Below are 26,795 nucleotides of genomic sequence, written 5' to 3' on the forward strand. Positions count from 1 at the left end.
GCCTCGGACTTGAATGGTGGAAGGCGGACTCTCTGGGTTCTTCCGGTGAGGAACGAGGTGATCCATTCAAGTGCTTTTCCTTGTATTCCGATGTTTCTGAGGCGCTGTAGAAGGGTGCTATGACAGACTGTGTCAAAGGCTGCGGAGAGGTCGAGGAGGATGAGGGCGACTGTGTCTCCATTGTCCAGTAGAGTTCGAATGTCGTCTGTTGCTGCGATGAGGGCGGTCTCCGTGCTGTGTTTTGCTCGGAAGCCAGATTGAGAGGAGTCGAGGGATTTGTTGGCTTCGAGGAAAGCGGCGAGCTGGTTGTTGACAGCTTTCTCGATTACTTTGGCCGGGAATGGAAGGAGCGAAATGGGGCGGTAATTTTTGAGTTCGGTGGGGTCCGCTGTGGGTTTTTTCAGAAGGGCGGTGAGTTCAGCGTGTTTCCAGCTTTCCGGGAAGGTGGCGGAGTTGAAGGAGCAGTTGATGACGTCTCGGAGGTGCGGTGCTATGATGGAGTCTGCTTTGTTGAAGATGTGGTGAGGGCATGGGTCTGTGGGGGATCCTGAGTGGATGGAGTTCATCAGGCGGATGGTGTCCTCAGTGGAGATTGGGTTCCAGTCGTTAAGGGTGTTCAAGGGGGGAGAATGTTCATCATATGGTTGGGTGGGTTGGTCTCCGGGTTGGTTGTCGAAGCTGTTGTGGATGTCAGCAATTTTGTTGTGGAAGAATGAGGCTAGGGAGTCGCAGAGGGCTTGAGAGGGGGTGATGTCGTTGGAGTTGGCCGAGGGATTGGTAAATTCCTTGACGATGTTGAAAAGTTCCTTGCTGTTGTGGGCGTTGTTGTGAAGTCGATCCTTGAATTCTGTTTTCTTGGCTTTTCGGATTAGTTGGTGGTGTGTGCGGGTGGCGTTTTTGAAGGCGTCCTTGGTGCTGGTGGTTGGGTCTTTTTTCCAGGCCTTTTCAAGGGAGCGGCAGAGTTTCTTGGATTTCTTAAGATCAACGTTGAACCATGAGGCCTTCTTGCTGCCAGGTTTGCTTTGACGTTTTTTCAGTGGTGCTAAGGAGTCGGCGGTGTTGGATAACCATAGGGTGAGGTTGGCGGCGGCTTGGTCTGGGTTAGAAGAGTGGGCTGGGGTGTTTAGAAGGCGCGATGAGGAGATCTGGTCGATGGTGATTTTGTTCCAGTTTCTTTGCAGAGTTGGTTGGAGGTGGTTGATGGCTTTTGGCTTGTTGTAGGTGAAGTGAACGCAGCTGTGGTCAGTCCAGAGGAGATCCGTAGTGTGGCTGAAGGAGACATGATTGCTGGAGGTGAAGATGGGGTCGAGTGTGTGACCTGCGATGTGGGTGGGGGAAGTGACCAGTTGTTTAAGTCCGAGGTTGGCGAGGTTGTCCAAGAGGGTGGTGGTGTTGCGGTCGTTGATCTTTTCAAGGTGAAAGTTGAGGTCTCCCAGAAGGATGTAGTCTTTGGAGGGGAGCGCGTGTGGAGTGATGAAGTCCGTGATGTCTTCACTGAATTTTGCGCGGGGTCCTGGTGGTCTGTAGAGGAGGGTGCCTCTGAGTGTGGTCTTGGGGTCGATGTGGATCTGAAAGTGAAGGTGTTCGGAGTTGGCGAGGTTGGCGTCAGAGCTGGTTGAGATGCGGATTGATTTTTTATGGACGATAGCGATTCCTCCTCCTGTGTGGCCGGTACGGTCCTTGCGTGTGATCTTATAATCTTCAGGGATGGCAATGGTGATGTCTGGGGCGGAGGAAGCGTTCATCCATGTTTCTGTTAGGAAGGCGACGTCTGGAGAGATGGTGTCAAGTAGATTCCATAGGTCAATGGCGTGCCTGTGGACCGATCGGGTGTTGAGCAAGATGCATTGTAGGTGATTGGGGCCGGGAGACTGTGGTGTGGTCGTAGCTGAGATGTTGTCGGTGCCGATGAATTTGCAGGAGTAGCATGAGAAAGGACCATGGGTGTGTCCAGGAGCGGCTTGGACGCAGTTGGGGGCGCGACCGGGGTTAAGGGCTAGGAGGGTGGCGGCATCGTAGGTGATGCGGGAGGGCAGCGCAGCGCGAGGGGCAGGGGGTCTGGCACTGGGCGCGGTCCAGGCGCGGACGGGCGTAGACGGGCTTACCTTTGGCGCACCTTCGGCGCGGATTGGGCGCGGTCGCTGCGCGTGAACGCTGCGCGCGGGGGCAGTGGTCATAAATGGATGGTGGAGGGGGCGGAGCGTGGGAGGGGCAGCAGCTGGGAGGCGGTGTCGGGAGGAGGGTCGTAACAGGGGAAAACAAACACACAAAATGGAGGGTCAAAGGCGAGCACAGCCAGGGGCAGTAACAGCACAGCGTGTGATGTGAGGAGCCTAAAGTGCACAAGTCTGCATCGGATTAGCGGTAAAAACACAGTAACAGGTCGCACTACGATTTAAATAAATAAATTAAGCCACAGTGCAGCGCTAGTAAATCAGGCAATAGAGTGACAGTGTAGCGCTATATTTAAATAAATGGAAGCGTTAAGCGCTGGGCGAGTAGAGAGCAGCAGAGCAGGAGATCATAAACGATACCAGCGTTATTGAGATCAGGAGCGTGGAGGAGCAACCGGGCTGAAGGAGGGTCCAGGCGGGGACTTACGATGGCGCCGGCAAGCTGCCAGCGCCATCCTAAAATAGTTACTAAGTTAACTTCAACAGGAAGCTCTAATAGATAAAATAAAGCAGGTGCTCGATTTTATCTAATAGAGCTTCCTGTTGAAGCTAATTTAGTAACTATTTTAGGATGGCGCTGGCAGCTTGCCGGTGTTCTATGATCCGCTGCCCCCCGTGAGGCAGTGGACCCCCCTGCTTTGCGCAAGCACACGCATGCGCACATTGCGGCCCGATGACGTGCGATGACGTGCCATCACGCCCACCATCATTCCATGTACCCCCTAATATTTGTCATTTGCGCATGCTCTGTTGAGACATGGCTAGTGTCTCGGGCAGAAAGCGCCCGCGGGGTCCTTGTGCCGACCGCGTTCATAAGGTTGGAGTCGCCAGCCCTGTATTTTAACTCCAATTATAAAACGATTACTGTCCCTGACGAGGCGCTTTAGGCGGGGCAGTGCTGCTCTGGAGGCAATAAACAATGAACTGGCCTTGGGTTCCCGGAGCAGCACTGCCCCGCCTAAAGCGCTTCGTCAGGGACGGTAAGCGTTTTATAATTGGAGTTAAAATAAAGGGGTGGCCAGTGTTTAATATATGCTCTTACAATACGTTTTATAACTGCACTTACAATACAACTCAGCCTCGTACACTGCCTCGGGCTGCTGGCGGCTCGAGGCTGTGAACGCGGTCGGCACAAGGACCCCGCGGGCGCTCTCTGCCCCTTTGTCTCTCAATATGTCTAAATCTGCACCCCGTGACGTTGGGGGGGCAGCCACTCATGGGGATACAATGATTCTCAGAACATCGGCGCCATCGTAAAATAGTTACAACAGGCCAGGCTGGTGTGCTTTTTTTCCCAAATGTACCGTGGAAAATCAGCTGTGATGCTGGATAGAGGCTTTTGCATCCTTGACTTTCACGAGCGCAATACCCATGCTGTTCCTGTGACCAGGAGCTTTTTCTCTTCATCTGCTGAACTGATCTTTCTCTGACCTTTTATGCACACAAGAGGCATGTGAACTCGCATGGAAGCCCCGCACGTTTGGCCCCGCGCACACACTCGCGGTTTGCACCGTCTTCCCGCCATTCACCCACTATGATGGACAGCTCACTCAAGGGACCTCTGCGCCCTTCGGGGCGATTGCATAGTAACACACACATGGTCACATGGTCTCCGTTGTTAAAAAATTGACTGGTGCAAACTCTACTCCTCCTCCACCGACACTTGATGTCACCCAGTGTCAGTCCTTAGCAGATTACTTTATAAATAAAGTTGATCTTATCTACGCCCATTTTACTATACTTCCAGGGACTACTTCTACTGCCCCTGACATGGTCCTGGAACCGGAAAATACCACCATGGATGCAGTAATTACTACCTGGCAGCCTTTAGATGCCACTTCCTTTGTCTCCTGTCTAAATAGTGTGCGATCGGGCTCCCCACGGGACGCTCTTCCGGCCAAAATACTAAAACAATTAGATCCCCTCACTCACCCCATCATTATCAAATTGCTAAACGCTTCTCTGAGTGAGGCCCATGTCCCCCAACCTTGGAAACACGCCATGGTTGTACCATTACTGAAAAAATTGGGTGCAGATTCTTCCAACCCTGCCAATTTTCGCCCTATATCTCTGTTGCCAATCTTCTCGAAGATTCTGGAGAGACATATAAATTCCCAACTTTCTAAACTGGTCGAAAACACTGCTTTTCTCCATCCTTCTCAGTCGGGCTTTCGGCCTAGGCACTCAACCGAGACAGCCCTCCTGGGGGTAACAGAGAGTCTTAGGCACGGTGTCGATCAGGGAAACACCATGGCGCTCATCCTGCTGGACCTGAGCGCAGCCTTCGACACCGTGTCGCATTCCATCCTCATAGACTCTCTGAAATCTCTAGGTGTGGCAGGCCAGGCCTTGGCCTGGCTGGTGTCTTTTCTCAACGACCGAAGCTTTCAAGTGTTTTCTTCTAAAGCAGCTTCCACCATCTGCCCATCGACCCGCGGCGTTCCCCAGGGCTCAATCCTTAGCCCTCTATTATTTAACATTTACGTTAAACCCTTGGCAACCATAGTTGAACAGGCTGGGCTAACCCTGTTCTCCTACGCAGACGACACCCAGATTGTCTTCTCCTTATCAGGGAGAGACGAGAACAATATCTCCGCACTCAAGGCGGGCCTCACTCTTGTGGCCGATTGGATGCGGAGAAACTGTCTCAAGCTGAATGAGGAGAAGACCGAGGTGGTCATTCTGGGACGGAATAAACATCTATGGGGTCCCCGCCATTGGCCCACCGAACTGGGAAATGCACCTACACCATCTACTGCAGTTCGTAACCTGGGTGTCATTATTGACGACAGGCTAACTATGAGGCAACAGGCTACTAAGGTTGCAGCCACTTGCTTCTCAACGCTGCGATGGCTTTATAAGATTCTGTGGATGCTCCCCCTCTCCTCCCTCAGAACCGTAGTCCAGGCACTTGTAACATCACGCCTGGACTATGGCAACATTCTCTACTTGGGCGCAGATAAAGCCACCATACATGTGCTGCAGGTGGTGCAAAATGTGGCTGCGCGCCTGCTAAAGAACGTCCCTAGACGTACTTCAGCCACTGCCGCCTTGCGTGACCGTCACTGGCTGAGCATCGCTGAACGTGTTAAATTCAAGGCACTCTGTTACATGTTCAAGACCAAGCAGGGTAGCGCCCCAGCATATATTCAAGGGCTGGTAAAACCCTACAGACCCCTGCGCTCACTAAGATCATCGGACACTGGTAACTTCACAGTGCCAAGATGGAAGCTGACAAAAATGGGAGGCCGCTCCTTTTCTACTTTGGGTCCTAAATACTGGAACTCCCTCCCATTGGCACTAAAATCAGAGACCAACCTACTCCGCTTTTGTAAGGCTCTGAAGACTCTGCTTTTTACTAAGCGTGACCAATAGTCGGCTGTGGCCTCAAGTCAGGTAGTACTCCCTCCTTTCTTCTATAGTCTATCCCTGGCGCCGGGAAACCCATTGTGGGTAGCTGTGCGCGATATAAGCTTAAATAAATAAAAATAAATAAATGGTCGCTCGAACTAGTTGATGCTCAAATTCAGTGACTCATTCATTAGCCCAAAAACAATCGTGAGCATCGTCGAGGCTGGACAGGTGTGCCTTTTTTCCCAACTCTACCGTGGAAAATCAGCTGTGATGCTGTATAGAGGCCTTTGCATCCTTAACTTTCACGAGCGCAATACCCGTGCTGTTCCTGTGACCAGGAGCTTTTTCTCTTCATCTGCTGAACTGATCTTTCTCTGACCTTTTATGCACACAAGAGGCATGTGAACTCGCATGGAAGCCCCGCACGTTTGGCCCCGCGCACACACTCGCGGTTTGCACCGTCTTCCCGCCATTCACCCACTATGATGGACAGCTCACTCAAGGGACCCCTGCGCCCTTCGGGGCGATTGCATAGTAACACACACATGGTCGCTCGAACTAGTTGATGCTCAAATTTAGTGACTCATTCATTAGCCCAAAAACAATCGTGAGCGTCGTCGAGGCTGGACAGGTGTGCCTTTTTTCCCAACTCTACCGTGGAAAATCAGCTGTGATGCTGTATAGAGGCCTTTGCATCCTTGACTTTCACAAGCACAATACCCGTGCTGTTCTTGTGACCAGGGGCGTCTTTCTCTTCATCTGCTGAACTGATCTTTCTCTGACCTTTTATGCACACAAGAGGCATGTGCACTCGCATGGAAGCCCCGCCCCAAATCCGCGGATCCGCAAATCCGCAAAATCCACGGATTTTGCGGATCCACGATCCGCAAATCCTCAAAATCCGCGGATCGTGGATCCGCAAAATCCGCCCATGCTTAGTATACATGTTGGATTGAGGGGGTTGTGGCTCCACTGCAGTGGACATATTGGACTGAGGGGGGCTCCAATGCAGTGCCCATGTCAGATTGAGGAGGTGGGGGATCCACTGCAGTGGACAGAGCAGATTGGGGGCCAGGGTCTCCACTGCAGTGTCTGGAACTGACTGAGGGTGTGGTCTGTGAGTAGAAGTGCTTGTGGTAGGGGGAGAGGCTTGTGATGTGTGACCTTTGGGAGGGTGGCTTTGACTTTGGAGGATGTAGATTTTGTGGTGGAAGTGTGGGATGGTGGTGGGGTTTTGCTTTTCTTTGTCCTGGGGGATGTACGGGTGGGGGGCTCAGAATTCCTACTCTTAGAAGAGAGTGTGCAAAGTCACAGAAGAAGAGCCTCTGAAAAGGGGGAGGAGGTAGCAGGAGAGTCCAGGATAGGGCGTTTCGAGGGAGAGGTAGCTGAGGAATGCGGAATGGTTGTGGATGGGTGTGTGTGTTTTGTTGCCCTTTCCCTGTGTGTGTGATGTCAGTCCCCTGAGTGTGCGTGGATGTTTGTTTAGACTCTGTTTTAGGTTGCTATGTGCTGCTTCTGTCTGTTGGGATGTGTGCATGTGCCTGTGTGAGTGTGCTTTGCTCAGGTAGGTTATTGTGGACTGTGGATGGGGCAGAGGTAGGAGGGTGAGAGCCTGTCGTAGGAGGGACGCTGCTGCCGTCAACGAGGAGGACTTGGACTGATTTGTCTTCTCTAGGGCAGACATGTCTGATGACATGCCCTCTAAATTCAAATTCAAATTCAAAAAGCTTTATTTCGATATACAAAGTAATATCATAAAAGCATACATTGTTAAAAACAAATATGAGTCGCAAAGTGCCAGTGCGTTTCCATTATGGATACACCATATATTTTAGAAACAGGGGTATTATCACAAAGTGGCAAGTGCATTTAAAAAGCAAGAAATAAGATTAAAACAGTCATTAACATTCAATGGGTTTAAAAAGCTCTAAGATACATAAATACATATGATATGTTACATCGAGTTCCTGAACTTTACCAAAAGTTTCAGAAATGTAGCTAGGGTGTGGACCACTTCCATATTTTCTAGCCGTTGTAGTCTAAGGAAAGCATTTCTACAAGACCGGAGACCCCACTCCTTAAAAATTGGTTTAAGTAGGATCTTTCTTGGAACCTGATCAAATTTACAAAATAAAATACAGTGGATATTAGTTTGGGGGGCGAGATCCTCACAGGGGCAGGGCGATAAATCTCTCGACCAGTCATTACAGGCTGGGAAAGTAATTAAACGGTAAAAAGATCCCAATCTAAACCTTGTGAGAAGCATTCTAGTGTAACAACTAAGGTCACTTGCAAGGTACAATTGCAGTCCCTGTTCTATAGTAATTTGCTGATAAGCTAAAACAGATTTTTAAAGATTTTCCATGGACCATCTTTTATTCGCTAGATGGTCCATTACCAATTTACGCAGGGCTTTCCTCGGCATCGTTTCCATACTAAATGGGTTCTTAAAAAACTCGGGGTGGCCAATCTCGGTCAACATTGCTTCCACAAAAGACAGCCATTTAATTTGCCTTATACCATCAAGGTCTAGGCAGTCAGATATTAAATTGCGATTAAAGGCTGTCTCTAGAGTTAGCCACAGCTTATGCCATAGCAAAATAGGCTTAGTCATTATGATATCAGAGATATAGGGGAGACCCAGTTCTATGTGTACAAAATAACTAGCTGTGGATTTAGGGACCCCCAGGAGGTATCTGAGAAAACAGTTTTCGGATTGTTGAATTGAAATTGAAGTATCAATCCCCCAGATACCAGAGCCATAAGTGGCCGTGGATACACATTTAGCCTTGTATACTACAATCAGCTCTTTGACGGGTCTACCCCTAATTTTAGCCGCAAAATTCTGCAAAGCTCCAATCGCCCTAGAAAATGCAAATTTTCTAGCTTTAATTGCTGTGTGCCAGGAGCACTTCCTGTAAAAAGAAATCCCAAGATAGGGAAATCGATCTGTAGTCTCTATCCTTCTACCCTCGATGAAAATGGGACAAGGTACTTTCTTTGTTCCATGTCGACAGGACATGGAAAAGGTTTTTGATATATTAACCTTAAGTCCCTTTTCCCTCATAAAAAGTGTGAACTTTGAGACAGCCCTCTGTAGGCCCAGCCTGGTTTGGGACATGATGGCAGCGTCGCCCGCATACAAAAGGATGGGGACGGGATGGCCCTGGACTGAGGGGTAATCATATGAAAAACTTTTAAGGTGGTCGCCAATAGAGTTAATATAGAGGGAGAAGAGATGGGGCGCTAAAATGCACCCCTGTCTCATCCCCCTCTTGATGGAAAATCTTGACGAGCACTCCCCTCGTTGTCCAAAGCGCACCCTCGCCGAGCATCCCCGTATAATTTTTTGATGAAATTAAGGATTGAAGGTTCCATACCCAGGTCCTCAAGTGTGGACCATAACTGACTATGGTCAACACAATCGAAGGCTGAGCTCAAATCAATAAAAGTAATAAAAAGGTTCCCTTTCTTAGCTTGGGTATACTTAGAGATTATGTAGGCTCTGCTCAACCGTTCCCATACCAGGGCGAAAGCCATACTGAAAAATCAATAAAATGTTGGCATCCTCAGTCCATTGTTGCACACGCTTTAAAATAATGCGGCCAGCTACCTTCATTAAGGCGTCAAGGAGGGAAATCTGACGATAGCAAGATGGATCATGCCTGTCCCCCTTTTTAAATATAGGGACAACTATCGCTTCTGACCACGTTGCGATAAGTCCATGGATGTTAGCACAATTCATCACGATGGTTAGTAATGGGGCCCAGAGATCAATTTCAGCTTTAAAAACATCAATAGGGGGCGTGGCCAAGATGGCGGGGTAGAAGGACGTATCGGCTAGAGCTCCCGACCCCATCGGAGGCCCGAGCCCTTAACTCGGCAGCGTGTTCCCCCCGGAGCTGCGCAGACTGGCTCCGCTGATAGAGGAACGAGCGACGGCCTGATTGCCGCTTCCAGCGCACGATTTGGTGCTCAATTTACCGTGTTCCCGGAGCCGTGCCCGGGATCGGCTGGAACCAAGGCTGCAACAGTGCCCCGGCCCGGACGGAACAGCAAGGCGTCGGACAGCCCAGAGGCGCGGTGCGAACTCGCCGCCGACGTGGGTGAGGCTCCCTGGCTCCGACGGGCTGCACAGCTGAGCGTCGCGGAGCGGAGTGGTGAGGTGTCCGGGAAGAGTCCGCTGCCCCCCGGCGCCCTAAGATGGCGGCGAGCGACGATGATGGACCCCCGCCCGGGCCCGCTGGAGGGCCACAAACTGCACAGTGAGTCGACTGCCCGGGGCGGGCCACCCCCGCTGTCCGGCGGACACCACCGTCAGTGCGGTAAGCAGTGCGCCTGGCCCGGACGCTTTCCCAGCCGGGACCTGGAGGTCTCCATGCCCCGAGGTGCTGAGGGGACCGGGGAAGGAACTACGCGAGCGCCCGGCTTAGAGGCCTAGCTGGGCAGCGGGGGAGTCCGTGCACGGCACTTGGCGGCGCGGCCCCCTAGCGGAAGCAGGCTGCGACCGACGATCCATAAGCACCCCCCAGGCACGCAGCGCCCCAGGACCACCGGCAACACTCCGCCCGTGCGTTATAGCACCCTCGTGGCCCATGGTGCTTGGACTGCGTACCGTGAAGCACACTGTTGGCGGTGGAGCGGCCCAGAGGAGTGGTAGATCGCGTAGAGCGCCTGGAGCGATTGTATCGCCGGCTGGGTCCTGGAGTACACCGCACACCGAAGTACTGGCTGGACAGTGAAGGGGGCTACGCGAGCGCCCGGCTCGGAGGCCGGCAGGGCCGCAGATAGGTCCTAAGGCAGTGCTCGACGGGGTGGCTCCCTAACTGAGGTGGTCTGCCACCGACTGGACACGGTCACCCCCCCAGACGAGCGGCACCCCCGTTGCCTCGGCTACCTTTTGCACGCACGACGGAGCACCCACGAGGCCCCAGGGGCTCGGGCTGGGTTGCCCCTGGAAGATCCATGGGCTGCACGGACACCTAGAACAGCCAGAGGTGGACTGGAATGAGCGACCGGAACCCACAGTATCGAAGGGACGTAACGACTGGGGTCGAGGACGGCCACTCCTGGGCCGGAACGGCAGCTACGGGACCCCCGTGGGGACGACCACAGCTCCCCCCCTCTTCAGCCTGAGGAGGAGCTTCTGACCGGGACCGGTGGGGTTCTTTTGAGCGGACGCGCATCGTCGCCGGCACCGAGCTGAGACCAGGCTCCCTGAGGCCCGGATTCCACGTGCAGGAAGGCACAGACTGGCGAGGAGGCCGGATCATGGCGGGCCAGAGAGGAGGGAAACGCAATGATCGCACCGACCGCACACTCCCGGAGATGCTCAACAGACAGCAGACCAAGGGGGATAGAACTTCTTCTTCGCCTGGAGCAGCTGGGAGCTCGCAGTCTGGTGCAGCAGCGGAACCCCCGGTAACTAGATCCTTTTTGGAATCTCTCTTTGGAACGCTGAGGGAAGACTTCCAAGCCCTCAAACAAGAAGTAGCGGGTGAGGTGCGTGAGGTCCGAAGGGAGGTGGAGGGCCTAATCGAGAGAGTGGAAACTGTGGAGACCTCCACGCACAGGCAGGCCGAAGAGATCACTCTTCTCCAGCAGGAAGTTCTGACCCTTCGAGAACAACACCTAGACCTACAATTGCACAACGAAGACCTAGAAAACAGGTCACGAAGAAATAACATTAGAGTCCGGGGTGTACCATCCTCGGAAGAGAACCCAGACATTGTTCAATACCTGCAAGAACTCTTCCGCATGGTCTTGGGAGAGGGGGATGACTTCCCCATTAGAATTGACAGAGCGCACAGGGTGGGTCCCACCAGACGATCTAATGGCCCCCCTCCAGACATCCTAGCGTTCCTCCCGGATTTCCCGCTGAAAGAAAAGATCATGGCGGAGGCTCGAAAGGTACGCTCTCTCACTTTCCGGGATCACCCAGTCACCTTATATCAAGACCTGTCCACAATCACGCTGCAGAAGCGCAAGTCGTTCAAGATTGTGACAGACTTTCTTAAACAGCATGAGACACCCTACTCATGGGGGCACCCCTTTCGTATTATCTTTAAGTGGCAGGGAGAGACGCACCATGTACGAAACCTCCAGGACGCCTGCGAAATCTTGAGCATCACCACAGAGGAGGAGGACTCCCAGACGCCTGGACGGAGGCGCACAACTGACGATGGCTGGCGTCGAGCCACGAGCAGGAGAAGAAGGACAGCGGAACCAGCACGGAGGCCAGGGTCTCCAACGATTAGAGCGGAACAAGAAGCTGCGGTCCGGACTGCGTCCACGGTGCTAGAAGGTCCATCAGAGGTGGCACTGACCGCTTAACTACGTTCCGGGGGGGAACTCACAGTAGCAGTATTTCCATGGCGGGCTTTGATTGATGGGGGGGGAGTGAAGGTTTGACTACGTGTGGCTGGACGTCCACTAAGGTAACATTCCACGGACTGGTCCGTTTGGGCTTGTCCGGGACTATTTCAAGTAGTTTTGGGTGCACTGGTGCGGGGGGGCAGCATGACCCGGGGGGTGCTGCTGAGGGTGGTGAGAAGGGATCTGGGGGAGTTATGGTGGGTGTTGAGAGTAATGGGAGGGAAGGTTTGTTCAAAGTTGGGGATGGGGGAAGTTGGGGAGGGAGAGTTGGAAGTTACCTTGTCCAGTGCTTCTACGGTATCTGTGAATGCTAGTGTAGACATTCGTATGTGCTTAGCGGTCGTCCTGTTCTCACACACTCTGGTTCGCACACATAAGCAGAATAATCCAATCCATCCATGGCAGAATTGAAGATACTGACCCTGAATGTTAAGGGGTTAAACAACCCCACGAAAAGAAGGGCCATCCTATCTTTATTAGAAAACTCTCGGGCGGACATCTGTCTGCTCCAGGAGACCCACTTGTTAGCTAATGATTGCCACAGAATGAGGTCCCTTCATTTCCCTACACAGTTCTTTTCCTCCAATACGACCAAAACTGCAGGGGTGGCTATTCTTCTGTCCAAATCGTTTAAAGGTGAGGTGCTGCACAAATTTGTAGAACAAAAAGGTAGACTTCTTGCCTACAGACTTAAAGTGGGTACTCTCACGTTCACTGTAGGCACCGTTTACGCCCCGAATGAACAGCAAGATAGATTTCTACGCGGGGCTCTAGAGGAGGTCACGGCTTCACCGTACACGCACATTATGCTAGGGGGGGACATTAATTTGGTCTTTGACTCCGCGAAAGATAGATCGGCGCAGCGATCTCCACAAACTGGGGAACTCTCACAGGCAATCAAGGCCCAGTTAGTTAAATCCGATCTGCATGATCTCTGGCGCGAACTCCACCCTACTGACACAGATTTCTCCTACTATTCGCATGCACACAAAACTTATGCCAGACTTGATTATCTACTGGTCTCTGGCCCTGTTCGTGGCCTTGCCACGGCCTCAGAAATGGGTGTTATATCTCTGTCGGATCATGCACCGGTCTCGGGGACCCTACATCTCCAACCGAGCTCAGCCCGGAGGGGGGTTTGAAGGCTTCGGGACACCCTCCTACATAGGAAGGAAGTGGTGCAAAGCATTACTGATTCGATCAAGGACTATCAGCTGCACAACTCCAACGCTGATACTTCCCTGTCGACTCAGTGGGGGGCTCTCAAGGCAGTGCTACGGGGAGAATTTATTGCGATCTCAGCGGCAGATAACCGTGAGAGGAAACGGAAACGGGACGAACTCACCCAGAAAGTCAGGGAATTAGAGACCGTGCACCGCCGCACTGGGGCTCCAAGAGTCTGGAAACAGCTGAAAGCTACGAGGAAACTCTTGTCCTCATTGGACCTTGATAGGGCGGAATATGCAGCATTGCGCCTCAAACACGCATATTATACTGGGGGGGACCGATGTGGCCGCCTGCTGGCAGCCAAACTGAGAGTGGCCCATCAGAGTCGCCAGGTGAAGGAACTGGCAGGAATTGCGGGACAGGGGATCACGGGTGACGCTGAAATTGCCGAGACCTTTCGCCGCTTCTATGCTGATCTATATAGAGCGGACGCCACCAATATGGAGGACGCGGAGGATTACCTGGATTCGGTGACCCTACCGTCACTGACCCAAGAGCAGGCAGCTTATCTAGAGAGAGAGATTAAGATCGAGGAGGTGATTGCGGCGATCTCTAGGCTCAAACTAGGGAAGGCCCCTGGCCCAGATGGCTATACAGCCCTCTTTTATAGAACGTTCTGCGGGACAATAAGCCCTATCTTGACCACACTATTTAACTCCTTCTCTGACCCTGGAACTATCTCTCCGGATCTGCTACAAGCGACAGTGTCTGTCATTCCCAAGCCAGGGAAGGACAGGAAGCAGTGCGGCTCGTACAGGCCAATCTCCTTGCTAAATTTAGACCTGAAACTCTACACCGGAATTCTTGCGGCGAGACTGGCGCAGCACCTCCCTGGCCTCATTGAACCGGATCAAGCCGGTTTCGTGCCCGGACGGCAGACTGTGGACAACACTAAACGTATAGTTCACGTCTTGGAAAAGGCCTCACGTATTCCAGGGGAACGTATGCTCCTCTCAGTCGATGCGGAAAAGGCATTCGACCGGGTGCACTGGCCCTACCTCGAACGAGTCATGGCGAAGCTGGGGATGGGGGAAAAGTTCCGAACCATGGTCTTTAATTGCTACAAATCCCCCTCTGCTGCAGTGCGCGTGAATGGATGCGGCTCGCGACGGTTTGATATCGAACGCGGCACGAGACAGGGTTGTCCCCTCTCCCCCCTTCTCTTCGCGCTCTACATGGAGCCCTTTGCCCAGCGAGTGCGGCAAAACGTGGCCGTAACCGGAGTACGAATGGGGGGTTTCACCCATGTAATAAGCCTTTACGCAGACGACGTTATTTTCGCGCTGGAAAGCCCGAGGCAGGCCCTACCCGCCTGTATGGCGGAACTCAAAGCTTTTGAGAAGGTAGCCGGCTTTCGGATGAATGTGGAGAAATCCACAGCCCTGGACCTCTCCTTGACTCTGTCAACGAGGAACGACCTACAAAGGCTCTTCCCATTGCGGTGGTCGGAAGATCAGGTGCAATATCTAGGGATTACGTTAGCTCCCACGTTGCAGGCCATGGTTTCCCTTAACTATGAGGCGGTTGGCAAAAAGGTGAGAGACGAACTAGGGAGATGGAACAAAGGCACGCTTTCCTGGCTTGGTAGAGTGGCGGCGATCAAAATGACGGTCTTACCCCAAATTCTGTATCTATTCCGGGCACTGCCCTTGCAACCACCTAAGGGCTGGATTCCACAAATGCAAACTGACGTGTCCCGATTTGTGTGGCAAGGCCGTAAACCCCGAATGCGCCGCACTCTCACGACATTGACACCGGAAACTGGAGGACTGGGAGTTCCCGACCTCCGCAAATATTTCCAGGCGGCCCAATTAAGATATCTGGTGGAATGGAGCAGGTGGGAGTCCGATAAACACTGGCTCTTCCAGGATCAGGCGGTGGCCGGACGCCCTTTACAAGAAATACCCTTCCTCCGCCGCCCACACCGCCCCCCGAATCTCTATGCTTCTTAATTTAATTTAATTTAATTGTGGGTTTATATAGCGCTAGGATAGACTCCCGGAGGAGTATCTCCGCGCTTCGACCGCTGCGAAACCCTTCCTGGCTTCCCTGAGAGATGGTCCCTTAATGGGTATCTCCAGGGTGAGACCAGGCATCCCCGGCGGTCTGGTGGGGCCGTTAGTGCAGATGAGGCAAGCTTATGCCCAGAGTTGCCGAGTGTGATTGCTGATCAGAGTGGGCACCGAGGCGAGAGAATTATCGAGTCCGCTGACCCTGGTCCAGAAACCTGCCGCGCCGGGAATCGAACCCTGGTCCCGGGCCGTCCTCTGCTCTCGGGTCTGCCGCCTCTAACCAGTGAGCCACACTACTGCACTTACATAACGCGGGTCCCGTTGAAAGTATGGGACGCCACGAATCGCACATTTGACCTCACCACGTTTCCCTCGCCTTTCACACCAATTGTAGACAATCCCGACTTCACACCGGGGATGGAACAAGGGGCCTTCTCACATTGGAGGGACAAGGGCTGTAGGGCACTCTTCCATATGTATGCGGCGGATGGAATTATCCCCTTTCACAGCTTTAAAGATACTTATCAGTTAACCGAATCTGACCGCATGAGATACTGGCAGGTACGACACTGGGCCTTGCAGCCGAGTGTGAGGGAATCTGCAGACAGGAGGCTCCTCCCATAGGAGCGATGGCTAATTACCCGCACCTCAGACTCCAAACTTATCACTGACCTATACAAACTGCTTCAGCTCCCGTCTTCCCACTTCTACATTCCCGGTAGGGAGCGATGGAATAGAGAACTGGGGAGAACGCTTAGCCTTAAAGAATGGGAACGTATTTCATACAGAGCACGACACTCAGCCTACCACGTGGGCCTCACAGAAACCTTCACAAAAATATCCACCTACTGGTATCACACCCCAGAAAGACTACACGAAATGAACAGGCTTCTTAGCGACAGATGCTGGCGAGAGTGCGGGCAGGTTGGCACACTGACACACATCCTCTGGGACTGCCCAGTACTGCAAGCCTACTGGTCGACAGTGATAGACGAGATTGATAAATGCTTCGAGATTGAACTGCCCCGTTTTCCAGCGTATACCCTACTGGGTCTACCAAATGACTTAATGTATCCACTAAAATCTAAGAGGGGGAGGCAGATTGCCATTATGCTGGGTTCTGCGGTACAAAACATACTGATTAATTGGTGCACAACTACCACTCCCTCACGCACGGGTTGGCTGCACAGGCTGTGGCATGTTCTGGGGATGGAAAGAATGTCTCTCACGCTAGCAGGAGATGTGACTGGTTTTGAGGAACTGTGGCAACCCTTTCACTCACTGCTGGCTTCAGAATTCACCGAAATCACATGCCCCAGGTACCTCAGGTTACTGCGGCTTACACCCCCTTTGTGAGGCATGGTTTCATTTGGGAAGAGACTGCCAGGGACTCACGGGCGTATGCGGGGTGGGTGAGAAGAAGGATGATTGATTGCTTTCATGCTACACAGCACTGGACGGGGAGGGTGGGGAGGGGGAAGTTTGTTGGGGCATGTTGTTCTATTAATAGAGGTACAAGCCCATAGGGCAAGGCTTTTTTCTTGTTCTCTTTTTTTTTATCTTTCCTTGTATATGCCTCTGTGCGAAGAGCAGGACATTGAAACAGCCCTGGGGCTGGGTCATTAGCATTTCTGATCTTGAGTTGCCTCTTACAGTACCCATTGCATGTTTGTAAACTGCTTTCTATATGAGCTGTACCTTTCTAATAGAATGCTTTAAACATAAAAACATCAATAGGTATCGCATCCGGGCCCGGTGCCTTACTTGAAGGACTCTCCCTTATGGCCAGAGTGACCTCCTCACAAGTAAAAACAATATCCAACGGGAGGGTTCCCAGGCAGAGTCTACTATTGTCGTAAGGTGTAATAAGAGCCCTCTATGTATGACACCAATTGTGTCAATAGACTGGTGTGTGCATGAGGACACTCAGCATGGATGTCTGTCCTACAAGTATCTGTTTGAGCGAGTTCACAGTCTCCACACTCAGGGGGTGACAGATGCAGGAGGTGCAGTGTCTGGACCAAAGGATACATGCTCCCTAACACAGAAGTGTCCACGGATCTTTGGAATGGGAGCAGCTGGGAGTATAGAGATTGCCTTGGTGGTGTCAGGGACAGACTCTGCTCTGGTAACACCCACCACCACAGGGGAGTCATTAGTGGAGCTGGATTGGTCCTCACCTGATGTTGATGTTTCTGAGTTGCCCTCAGTGTGGCTCTCCTGACCCTCTGTCCCACTGGGTACCTCCTCCTCCACAGTAGACCCTGTCTGGATAGCTGCTTCCTCTTGGTCCGTGGAACTGTCTCCTCCAGCCGCCGTAGATGATGCTGTGAACAAGGAGGAGAAACAGATTCACATAAGTCATCTGCATATACTTGACACATGAGTTTTTTCACAACACATCACAGAGCAAGCCCTTGCATAATGTTCATGACACTTTTCATATTCATTACACATATGTGAACATGCCACTTGTCATTCTGCCAATGAATCATGGTTACCAAACACATAATGGCAATGGAACCATCTGTCAGATGTATCTCTAATTAAACTGAATACATTGCCAGAAACGCACTGTTTTGCCTGTTGTCCGATCTGTAATGCTCCTGAGTGTCAGGGCTTGTTACAAACATGTCTCATCTCATGCAAGGAAGTCTGGAAGCGGCACAGCAAATGGGATGGACAAATTCATAAGTTGATGTGATGAACATACTTCCAACCCCAGTCACCATGATGGACCTATGTCTATGTCAATGCTACAATGGTCTGCATGCAGGACAACAGACAAGTACAAATACTGCATCCTCAAGATTTTTCAAGAGGCACACTTTGCCACAGGCCTATGTGGCTAAACAATCTGTACTGACTCTTGTTACAGGGGCAGTGAATCCCGACTTTACAGTCAGCACTGTGTCACACTCATGTATTCACTGTTAAAGCAACATCTCTAGTGGTCAAGTATGCATGTCCCCTAAGTGCTACACACAATTTAAACATTTTTACATGCTCACTTTGTTCTACTGAGACATTGCAGTATAGTAAGTAACAAATCTGTGTACATGAACATTTTGCAAGCTCCCAAGAACAAAGTGATGCCGCATACACATATATGTTGAAGCCACCTGTTAGAAATGGGATCTCTGGTTGGCTAAGGCTTGCACCAAAGGCAGACAGAGACCACCACTCTAGTCAGGGCAAGGGAGTTACACGCCAAGATAACCCCTTCTCACCCCCTTGGTAGCTTGGCACGAGCAGTCAGGCTTATCCCTGAGGCAATGTGTCAGGCTCAGTCTTCCTGTGTCTTCGGGATTTTGCTGAAGTTAAAGGGTTCCACCTCCTGACGTCCCCGGTGTCTGAGGTTGTATGTACAGATCACCAGGATAGTCAAGCGAGGGAGGGAAAGGAAGGGGACAGCAGGGAGGGAGATCTGCAACAACAATAGGTATACTCAGTATACATACTACGAGGCTGAGTATAGGCCAAATGAATTCTCTTCCTTTACCGCTAACTACAGCTAAAACACATTCTACCTGAAAAGGAAAATACTGTAGCCTTGCAAGTAAGAAGAGATAAGGAGACACCAGGAGATTTTAGACCTACTAGGAAGAGACAACAAACATTAAAGAACACGCCATTCGTGGCAATAGAACGTTAAGTAATACGATTCATAACATACCAACACGCTTCATGTACTGTTCTCAGGTCTGTAATTCCCTGTGAATCCCCTGTAACTCTCTCTTCTGTGTAGAGACAAAAATAAAAGGTTGCGGAGAAAAGAAATCAGGCAGGGAAAACAGGTGACAGTAATACTCCTTCAGCGTATCAGAATTCCTGCAAAGTACTCCACTCAGTGTACTCTTTCTACATTAACAGAGGATTGACATGAATTTCTGTAATCCGATGAACCAACGGTGAGTCCCAGCTTGAACCCCCAATCCAGGTAGCAACAATAGCACAATGCACACAATGTCTCGTGTTTACTCCACACGAATAATGCCTGTACTGCAAGTCAAAGCCCAGTGTTAGAATGCCAAGTTTCATGTTTACTCCACACGAATAAAGCCTGTAATGCAAGTCAAAGCCCAGTGTTTAGAACGCAGTCTCGTTCCATTGGTAACAAATAGAGACGCTCCCGATCTCGGGAGTCAACAACCAGTTCTGGTATCAGGATCAGCAAAACACGAAGAAGAGCGTTCACATAACGCTTTCTGTTTGCAGAGCTCAAAGCAGCAGATTACAAAAGTACCCAACCCAACACGGGGTACAAGGGAGTCACTGCAGCCTGGATAAGCTCTAACCCCGTTTCCGTTTTCTTTCCTCTCACCAGAATCCATAGGCCAGAATATTCGGCAGTGCCGGCTCCCGCTGGTACCTCTTTATTTCCTGGTTGTACGCGGATGCGTATCACGCCGCCGACATCCCGGCATGATGGGAATTGTAGTTCCATGCCCTAGAACTTAGAAGATCGGGACAAACGAGGTCAGCGTTATTGATGCCAGAACTGTGACACAATGTGTAAAACGGTTGTGTAACACACACACAACAGCAGCAACACACTAGGCACACCACAAAAAGGAACTCCACACAAGGTTATATGAAAAATAGCCTTTGTATTATCATAAAACACATTAGATGGTAATCACACAATATACACTGTGCCAACTGGCACTGGGCAGTATTTACAGGGGATTACATACACCTGACAGGGCCAATTGGGCCACTGTCAGAACCATCACAAAGTGAAATTAGCAAATGTAGAACATATACTAACTGTAGCACAAATTATAGATGTAGAGCACAACCAGTAAACAAAAATAGCACACAACCAGTTGCTACTGGTAAAGATCTGACCTCAGCATTATCACATTAGCATTAGGTATAAATGATATCCTGCATAAACCTCAGGGCATAAATACATTATGCATAAGCACCATAGCATCACATTAGGCATCACAAGCGTAAACACCTTATGCAATAAATTAGCATAAAAACAGTGTGCCCCAATCGAGGGCACAACGCACTGAACCTGGCCCCAGGCCAACTGGCCTCTCACAGGGGCTCAAATGCCCTGTGTCCCAAAAGTCAGGGCGTGCTGCCAAAGCAGGGAAAGTCAAGGGTGTGCAATCTGCGCAGACCTAAATGTTGCAGCTGGCATGAAGTGCTGCGCAGCTGTGAGTGTCAGGGGCAAAGGAGTGTATCTCGCTCCTACCTCAACATGCTCCTGGAAGAAATAATAGCCTAAACGGTGCAGCTGCCCACTACTTGCTGGGGAGCTGTAAATATCGAATGAGGCTTGGGCTCTCAATGTGCCCTTGGAACAAATGCCAACGTTGGAGCGGCCCTCTGGCAGCCGGGGCCGCTCAAGGAAGAAGTACTGTCACCAACTGTGCCCTGAAAACAAGGGTGGTCAAAACGTTGCAGCTGCCCTCTGTCTGGTGGGGCAGCTGAATACCTAAAAATGAAGCCTGGCACTGCGTTGCTCTCCGGCCCCACCGGGACCTTTCTAATAACTTGCCCCAGGATGGAGCACACTGGCAATTTAAATAACAATGCCTCCGAAGGAGCCACGCACAGGATCTAAAAATAAACAACTGTGCCCCGTGTAGGAGCGGCCTGCAATGGCGAGGCCACTCAGGCACATCTCGCTCCCATTGGAGCAGCCCTCTGACAAGCGGGGCTGCTCTGAAGAGAGGCACCGGTGTGGTGCCTCAACTTTGCTTCCCCCCAGCCGGCTTGGCTCTTCCTGGTGGGGACTACTCTTCGCCCGGTCCCTCTTCTGGGACCGGGACTTCAATGGGGAGCCGGCGAGGCTCCAGGCAGTGTCCTGGGGAGGCGGGGTGGGCTCCAGTTCTCCTCCACACCTGCAGCAACGCTTCCCCCTTGCTTCCCAGCGTCTTCACTGCACCAGAGCGTGGGGTGGGCTCACGTGTGCTCCCAGCCTCTTCTCTTGTTCCAGGAGCACGCGGTAGGCTACTGTCTGCTTCCTGCTTGGCTTGCAGCCCCGCCCACGTCCCAACACCGGTTGCCTGGCTGCCTGACTGGGCTGCGGCGGTGATTTCGGGCGCAATACGGGGTATGCTCCCTCTCAAAATTAAAAATATAGAGTGTGGTGGGCACCCGCGTTTGAGTTAAAGAAAAGCGGGGTGGGCACCTATAATTTTTTAATATACAAATAAGCGGGGTAGGCACCCGCGATTGCAGAAACACGCGGGGTGACCACCAGCAATCAAGACATTACCGGGGAATCCCTATCCTGGGGATTCCCTCAAAGGCGATCTCAGCCCAGTGCTGCCAAGGCAATGCACAGAGGCCCTTCCTTGCAATAAAGGGGCAAATTAAGACACAGCGCTCCCAAGCGCTAGGGAAAATTGACAGTCAAAGCAATCCCAGGCTCCTGAAGTCACAATCCAGGCGCTTTAGTCTCAAAGTCCAGGGAATAGTTCTTTAGAAGGAAGGGGGCAAGGGCTGGGTCCAGGCAGGCCAGCTCACAGGGCCCTCCAGCAGGGAGGCAGTCCCTAGTGGCGGTTCCTCCTGGAGCCCAGCAGCAGCAACAGGCCCCCCTCAAGTTAGAACAGCCCACCAGAGAACTTTCATGGGATCAAAGCCCCTTCTTTTATACACATATCCCTTTTGTGGCATAGCTCAGGGTTTAGGGATACCAGTTAGAACTGGTATAGGGGAGCTTTGCAGCACATTGATGCACTCAGCTCCTCGCTCCTTTATCAGGTGGGGGCTAGGTGCTCAGATGCACCATAGGGGGCAGAGCCAGCATTGTGGAGGGAAGTCACTGCCCTATTCAGGTCCCAGGTGCAACTCTTCCCTCCCATCTACATGCAGATCTCCCTATTCACCACTGGGCAGACTTATCCTGGCTCCTGGAGCCAACCACACCATCCAGCACCTGTCAATTACAAGCCAGACATGCAATTCACATCACGCAGGCAGACACACAGTACACAGAAATGCCAACTTCTAAAAGTGGTATTTCTCCACCAGTCACCATACATCTGCGCACACCATTGCGCAGCATTTATTCTCACGAGGTCACACATACTAAACTCGACGCTATACTCCTCTCACACCAGCAATTACCATGGACACACATATCCCCATCCTTTCCTATGGGAGGGCAGGCCAATCTCACTACACACACTCAGAGAGCATACGCACTTTACACTGGGCCACAGTGCTAAAGTGCGCAGAGGCCAAAAACTACTAATATTGGGTCACAAAAAAAGGCAAAAAGTTTAGAGGTAAACCTGCCAAAAAGGTCAAGTCCAACACCACCCTTATCCACAGTCAAGGGATAACACACACAAGTTTAGTCCTGTGTATCTGAGCCAATTTCCATACATTAGATGTCTGTCTATATTCAATATATTTGTCACATGTGTAATTTTAAAAGTTCTACCTGTACACACTGACACAGAGTTTCCACATGAATTTAAATTTTGCAATGGTTAAAGTATTGACTGCCACACAAAAATGGGATGTGACAGTGTCTCAGGTGGCCTGAGTTGGCATACCGTTCCTTGGTCCCAGTGAAACATGAGATTAGCTGGAGCACTAGGCAGGTGACTAGGCATTTTGAACGCTTATCCATTTCATTTGTCTGAAGTATCAACATTGGTCTTACCTGCTGCACAGGTGTGTAGTATTATTCTCACAAACCTGTGTTGACCCAGATCAGCAATTCGAACATTTATGTGTATACCATACAGAGTACAGGTCATATTTCTGTTAATGTGATCACAAATGTCAGACAATCACCTCACTCATGATGGTCAAATCAATGCACCTATTGCATATGGTGTTGTTCACATTAACCTTGGACCACAGCAAATACACAGGACCCAAGTGACACATGTCACAGATGGAAAGGGACACACCTGAGCATCAGATGAGAATGGGGCATCATTACATTTTGCCACATAAGTGTTGTCTCAGCAGACAGACGAACGGTGAGATTGTTACCAGGCTGAGGGAGTGCAACATGCATGTCAGATATAGTTCATCAAAATGGCACAAACTCACCCCCTCCTTGCTGCCGTCTGGCCTTCAACTGCCCATCCAGGTCAGGGAAGACCATTGTCAGTATCCGGAGCATGTGGGGTGTAAGAGTCTGTAGTACACCCCTTTTGCGAGGAGGTGACAGCTTCAGCTGGACTCTTGCAGTCCTCTGGGTCAAGCCACAGAGGTCCTGCCACCTGTTCTGGCAGTGGCCGATGCGGAATTTGAAGACCCCAACAGATCTCAAAGCCCGACTATGGTCAGCCAAATTTCCTGCTTCTGATGGGGGTCGAACTGTAAGGATGACATAGTGACACACCATTACTACACATGCTACATGTTCGGTCATCACACACTTGGACATAAAGGTCATTGTTAGAAGGGCATATAATGTATAAAGGTTGTACAAGTATCAGCAGGGGCAGTCCTGTGTGCAAGGCTGCCTTAACAACATGAGAACAGTGCATGAAAATCAATTCCACAAAATACACTTTTACATCACTGTACCTGTCCATAACATGAATCCACACACTGTGAGACTTACAATAACTATGTGAGCATGCTTGCCCATGGGGGATCACAATGCTAGTAGTGTCTGTTATAAAACATGCGTTAAGAAAAGCCATGTGGGGAGCGCTTCAACACCGCTCCACTCCCGGACGCACAGCATATTTGTGGATATCGAATCCATCCAATTTATCATCCTTTAACGCCTTTATTATGTTTGTCCTTTTTTCACCATTGTATTGCCATTCTTTTTCTTTTTTTCGAAATTTATCCACATGTTAAACAAATTGTATTTAGGAAACTTTGCGTATTCACATGTGCCCATCCAGGCCTCCTTGGAAATACGATCCCATACAAACAATAGTTCAGAGGCAGCGAATCTTTATTTCAACCCAATGCATTTCGGGCTATTTATAGCCCTTCGTCGGGGGTAATTAAAACATCGCCTTATTCTTTTTACTCAGCATTAACTTCTGGTTCTTCTTTGTCCAAGGAGGCCTGGATGGGCACATGTGAATACGCGAAGTTTCCTAAATACAATGTGTTTAACATGTGGATACATTTCGAAAAAAAGAAAAAGAATGGCAATATAATGGTGAAAAAAGGACAAACATAATAAAGGCGTTAAAGGATGATAAATTGGATGGATTCGATATCCACAAATATGCTGTGCGTCCGGGAGTGGAGCGGTGTTGAAGCGCTCCCCACATGGCTTTTCTTAACGAATGTGCTTTGAGGGCAAAGCAAATCCCAGTTTCGCACGCAGATCGGCAAGGATGAATAAAGACTTTATGGACTAAATATGGACTATAACGGTGTGCAGGCCACCACTTCCATTGTTATAAAACATGGTCAATTGAAAAGCCAGTGCAATCAACACTCACCTGCTCCCCTGGTTTCCCATACATCTTGCTGTACTGTGGAAGGAAAAATAACACAAATGGGGTGACCCTGTGTCCCTCAGAACCTGGGTATACAATCATAAACAAAGAATGGTTCAGTCGGGTTCTGATAGGTTACTTTTCGGCGCACTATGTGTCACATACCGAATATACACATTTTGGTATGAATCTCACACACGCCTGAGCACAGTAGTTCTGTTCAAAATAAAGACCATAAAGCAGTGCATACGTATCTACTGTTCATGTTTATCAGAATTAGGTCATTCATGTATATTCACATCTGCAGTAGATCAAGGCTGTCTACAATAAGTTTAAATATTTACATATACAATGTGACATATGTGCTTAGTGATAAACAATTGTGCAGTATATACAAAGTGGTTAGGACTTTTGCACAAGGGAAAGAGAAAAGAACAGATTGCCAGACATAGAACCAATGACCCTTTGGCTAATGATGCTCCTTTTGGTCTACAGAGCCTTGGTCAATCTGAGCCTTGTATTGTCGTCGACGTTTCAACCCGTGTTGTGCTCCCTTCGGTAGTCACTTAGGGTCTTCATCAGGACAGAGTGGGGGGGGGGGTTGTTGTGCCAGCCTAGTGCACGCCAGATGGAGTCCTGGCTGCATGTGTCTCTTTATGGCGCCTGGCGTCAAAGTAAATTGTATGCCCGGGTCCGCACCATAGCCCATTGTCAGCCATCTTGGCAGTACTTTTCCAGTCCCTGTGAGATGAGCATAGTTCAAGGTGGGCTTGATGGGCAAGGTGGGAGGAGAAATGTTATCTGTGACTAAGACTCCCATCATGCTTTCAGCTATACCTACCTTTCCAGCAGTACCAACCTCCCTTCCTGTGACTCAGCTTTCCTGGGAGTGAATGTGTGCAAACAAGATGACTGCTGGATGTGACTGGTGTTTGGATCGCATTGCCTTGGTGTGAGTTAGTGCGACGTTTGTAAATATTTTTACATGGTGTGCTTGTAGGTGTGTTGTTGGTTATAATCTAAATGTAATCACATATCCCATCATGAACTGGTGCAACTCACACCAGGGCCCAGTGTCAGGAATCTTTGGATTAGATTTACCTTAATTCTCAGGATGTGCATAGTCCCAGGAGTGGTGTTTGGTGTTGGTGGGAGGTGTGTATGTGTGACAGGACCTACTGGTAGATGTAGTCAGAGATAGCACTCATCCTCCATCACAGACCAGATAGGCCACCATGAACCATGCTTCCATGACAGTGAGTCAAACTTTACATTCAAGGTGTCAGACAACGGGGCCTGGTGTTTGTTTGTGCACAACTCCCAACAGGGCCTTGTGCTCCCCACACCAGAGGCCAGTGTCAGCCATCTTAGCAGTACTTTTCCACTCCCTATAAGATGAGCATAGTCCAAGGTGGGCTTGATGGGCCACGTGGAAGGAGAATTGTTAGCTGTGACTACGACTCCCATCATGCTTTTGGCTCCACCCACCTTCCCAGCAATCCCAACCTTCCTTCCAGTGACTCAGATTCCCTGGGAGTGAGTGGAACAGTGCTGGCAAGATGTCTGACAGTGGTGGCCTGGTGTTTGTTTGAGCACTACTCCCAACAGGGTCTTGTGCTCCCCACACCAGAGGCCAGTGTCAGCCATCTTGGCAGGACCTTTCCACCCCATGTGAGATGAGCATGGTTAAAGGTGAGATTTTTGGGCCATGTGGGAGGAGGACTGTTGGCTGTGACTACGACTCTCATCATGCTTTCAGCTACACTCACCTTACCAGTCATCTCAACCTTCCTTTCTGTGACTCAGCTTCCCTGGGAGTGTGTGGAACAGTGCTGGCAAGATGGCGGCCAGTGGTGGATGGTGTTTTGAGGCCAAAGCCTTGCTGTGTTTCTTAGTAAGTTTGTACATGTTATGAAATAATTGCATATGACTCTGAGATTGCTCGTAGTTTGTTTCTGTGTGTGACATACATATTATAGGATCATTTGCATAATGTTGATATGGCTTTGCTAACAGTGATTGGTATCACTGTCCCCTTGACAGTGATGTCTGTGGGTGTGTATTGGCTCACAATATTCGCTAGTTGGTTATGTACTCACCAGGCTCTGGTACTCCTGATAATCCAGGGATGCCCTCCAGTGGAAGGATGGCCTGCACCTTCTCCTCCCTGGAAGTGAAGTGCATAGGTTTTGCAGGAGGGCCACGGCTAGTCCGCTGGCTCAGGGCATGCATGGTCTCTGCCAATCAGCTTCTTG

Source organism: Lissotriton vulgaris, chromosome 4_1 (assembly GCF_964263255.1).
Source record: "Lissotriton vulgaris chromosome 4_1, aLisVul1.2, whole genome shotgun sequence".
In the NCBI taxonomy this organism is placed as follows: domain Eukaryota; kingdom Metazoa; phylum Chordata; class Amphibia; order Caudata; family Salamandridae; genus Lissotriton; species Lissotriton vulgaris.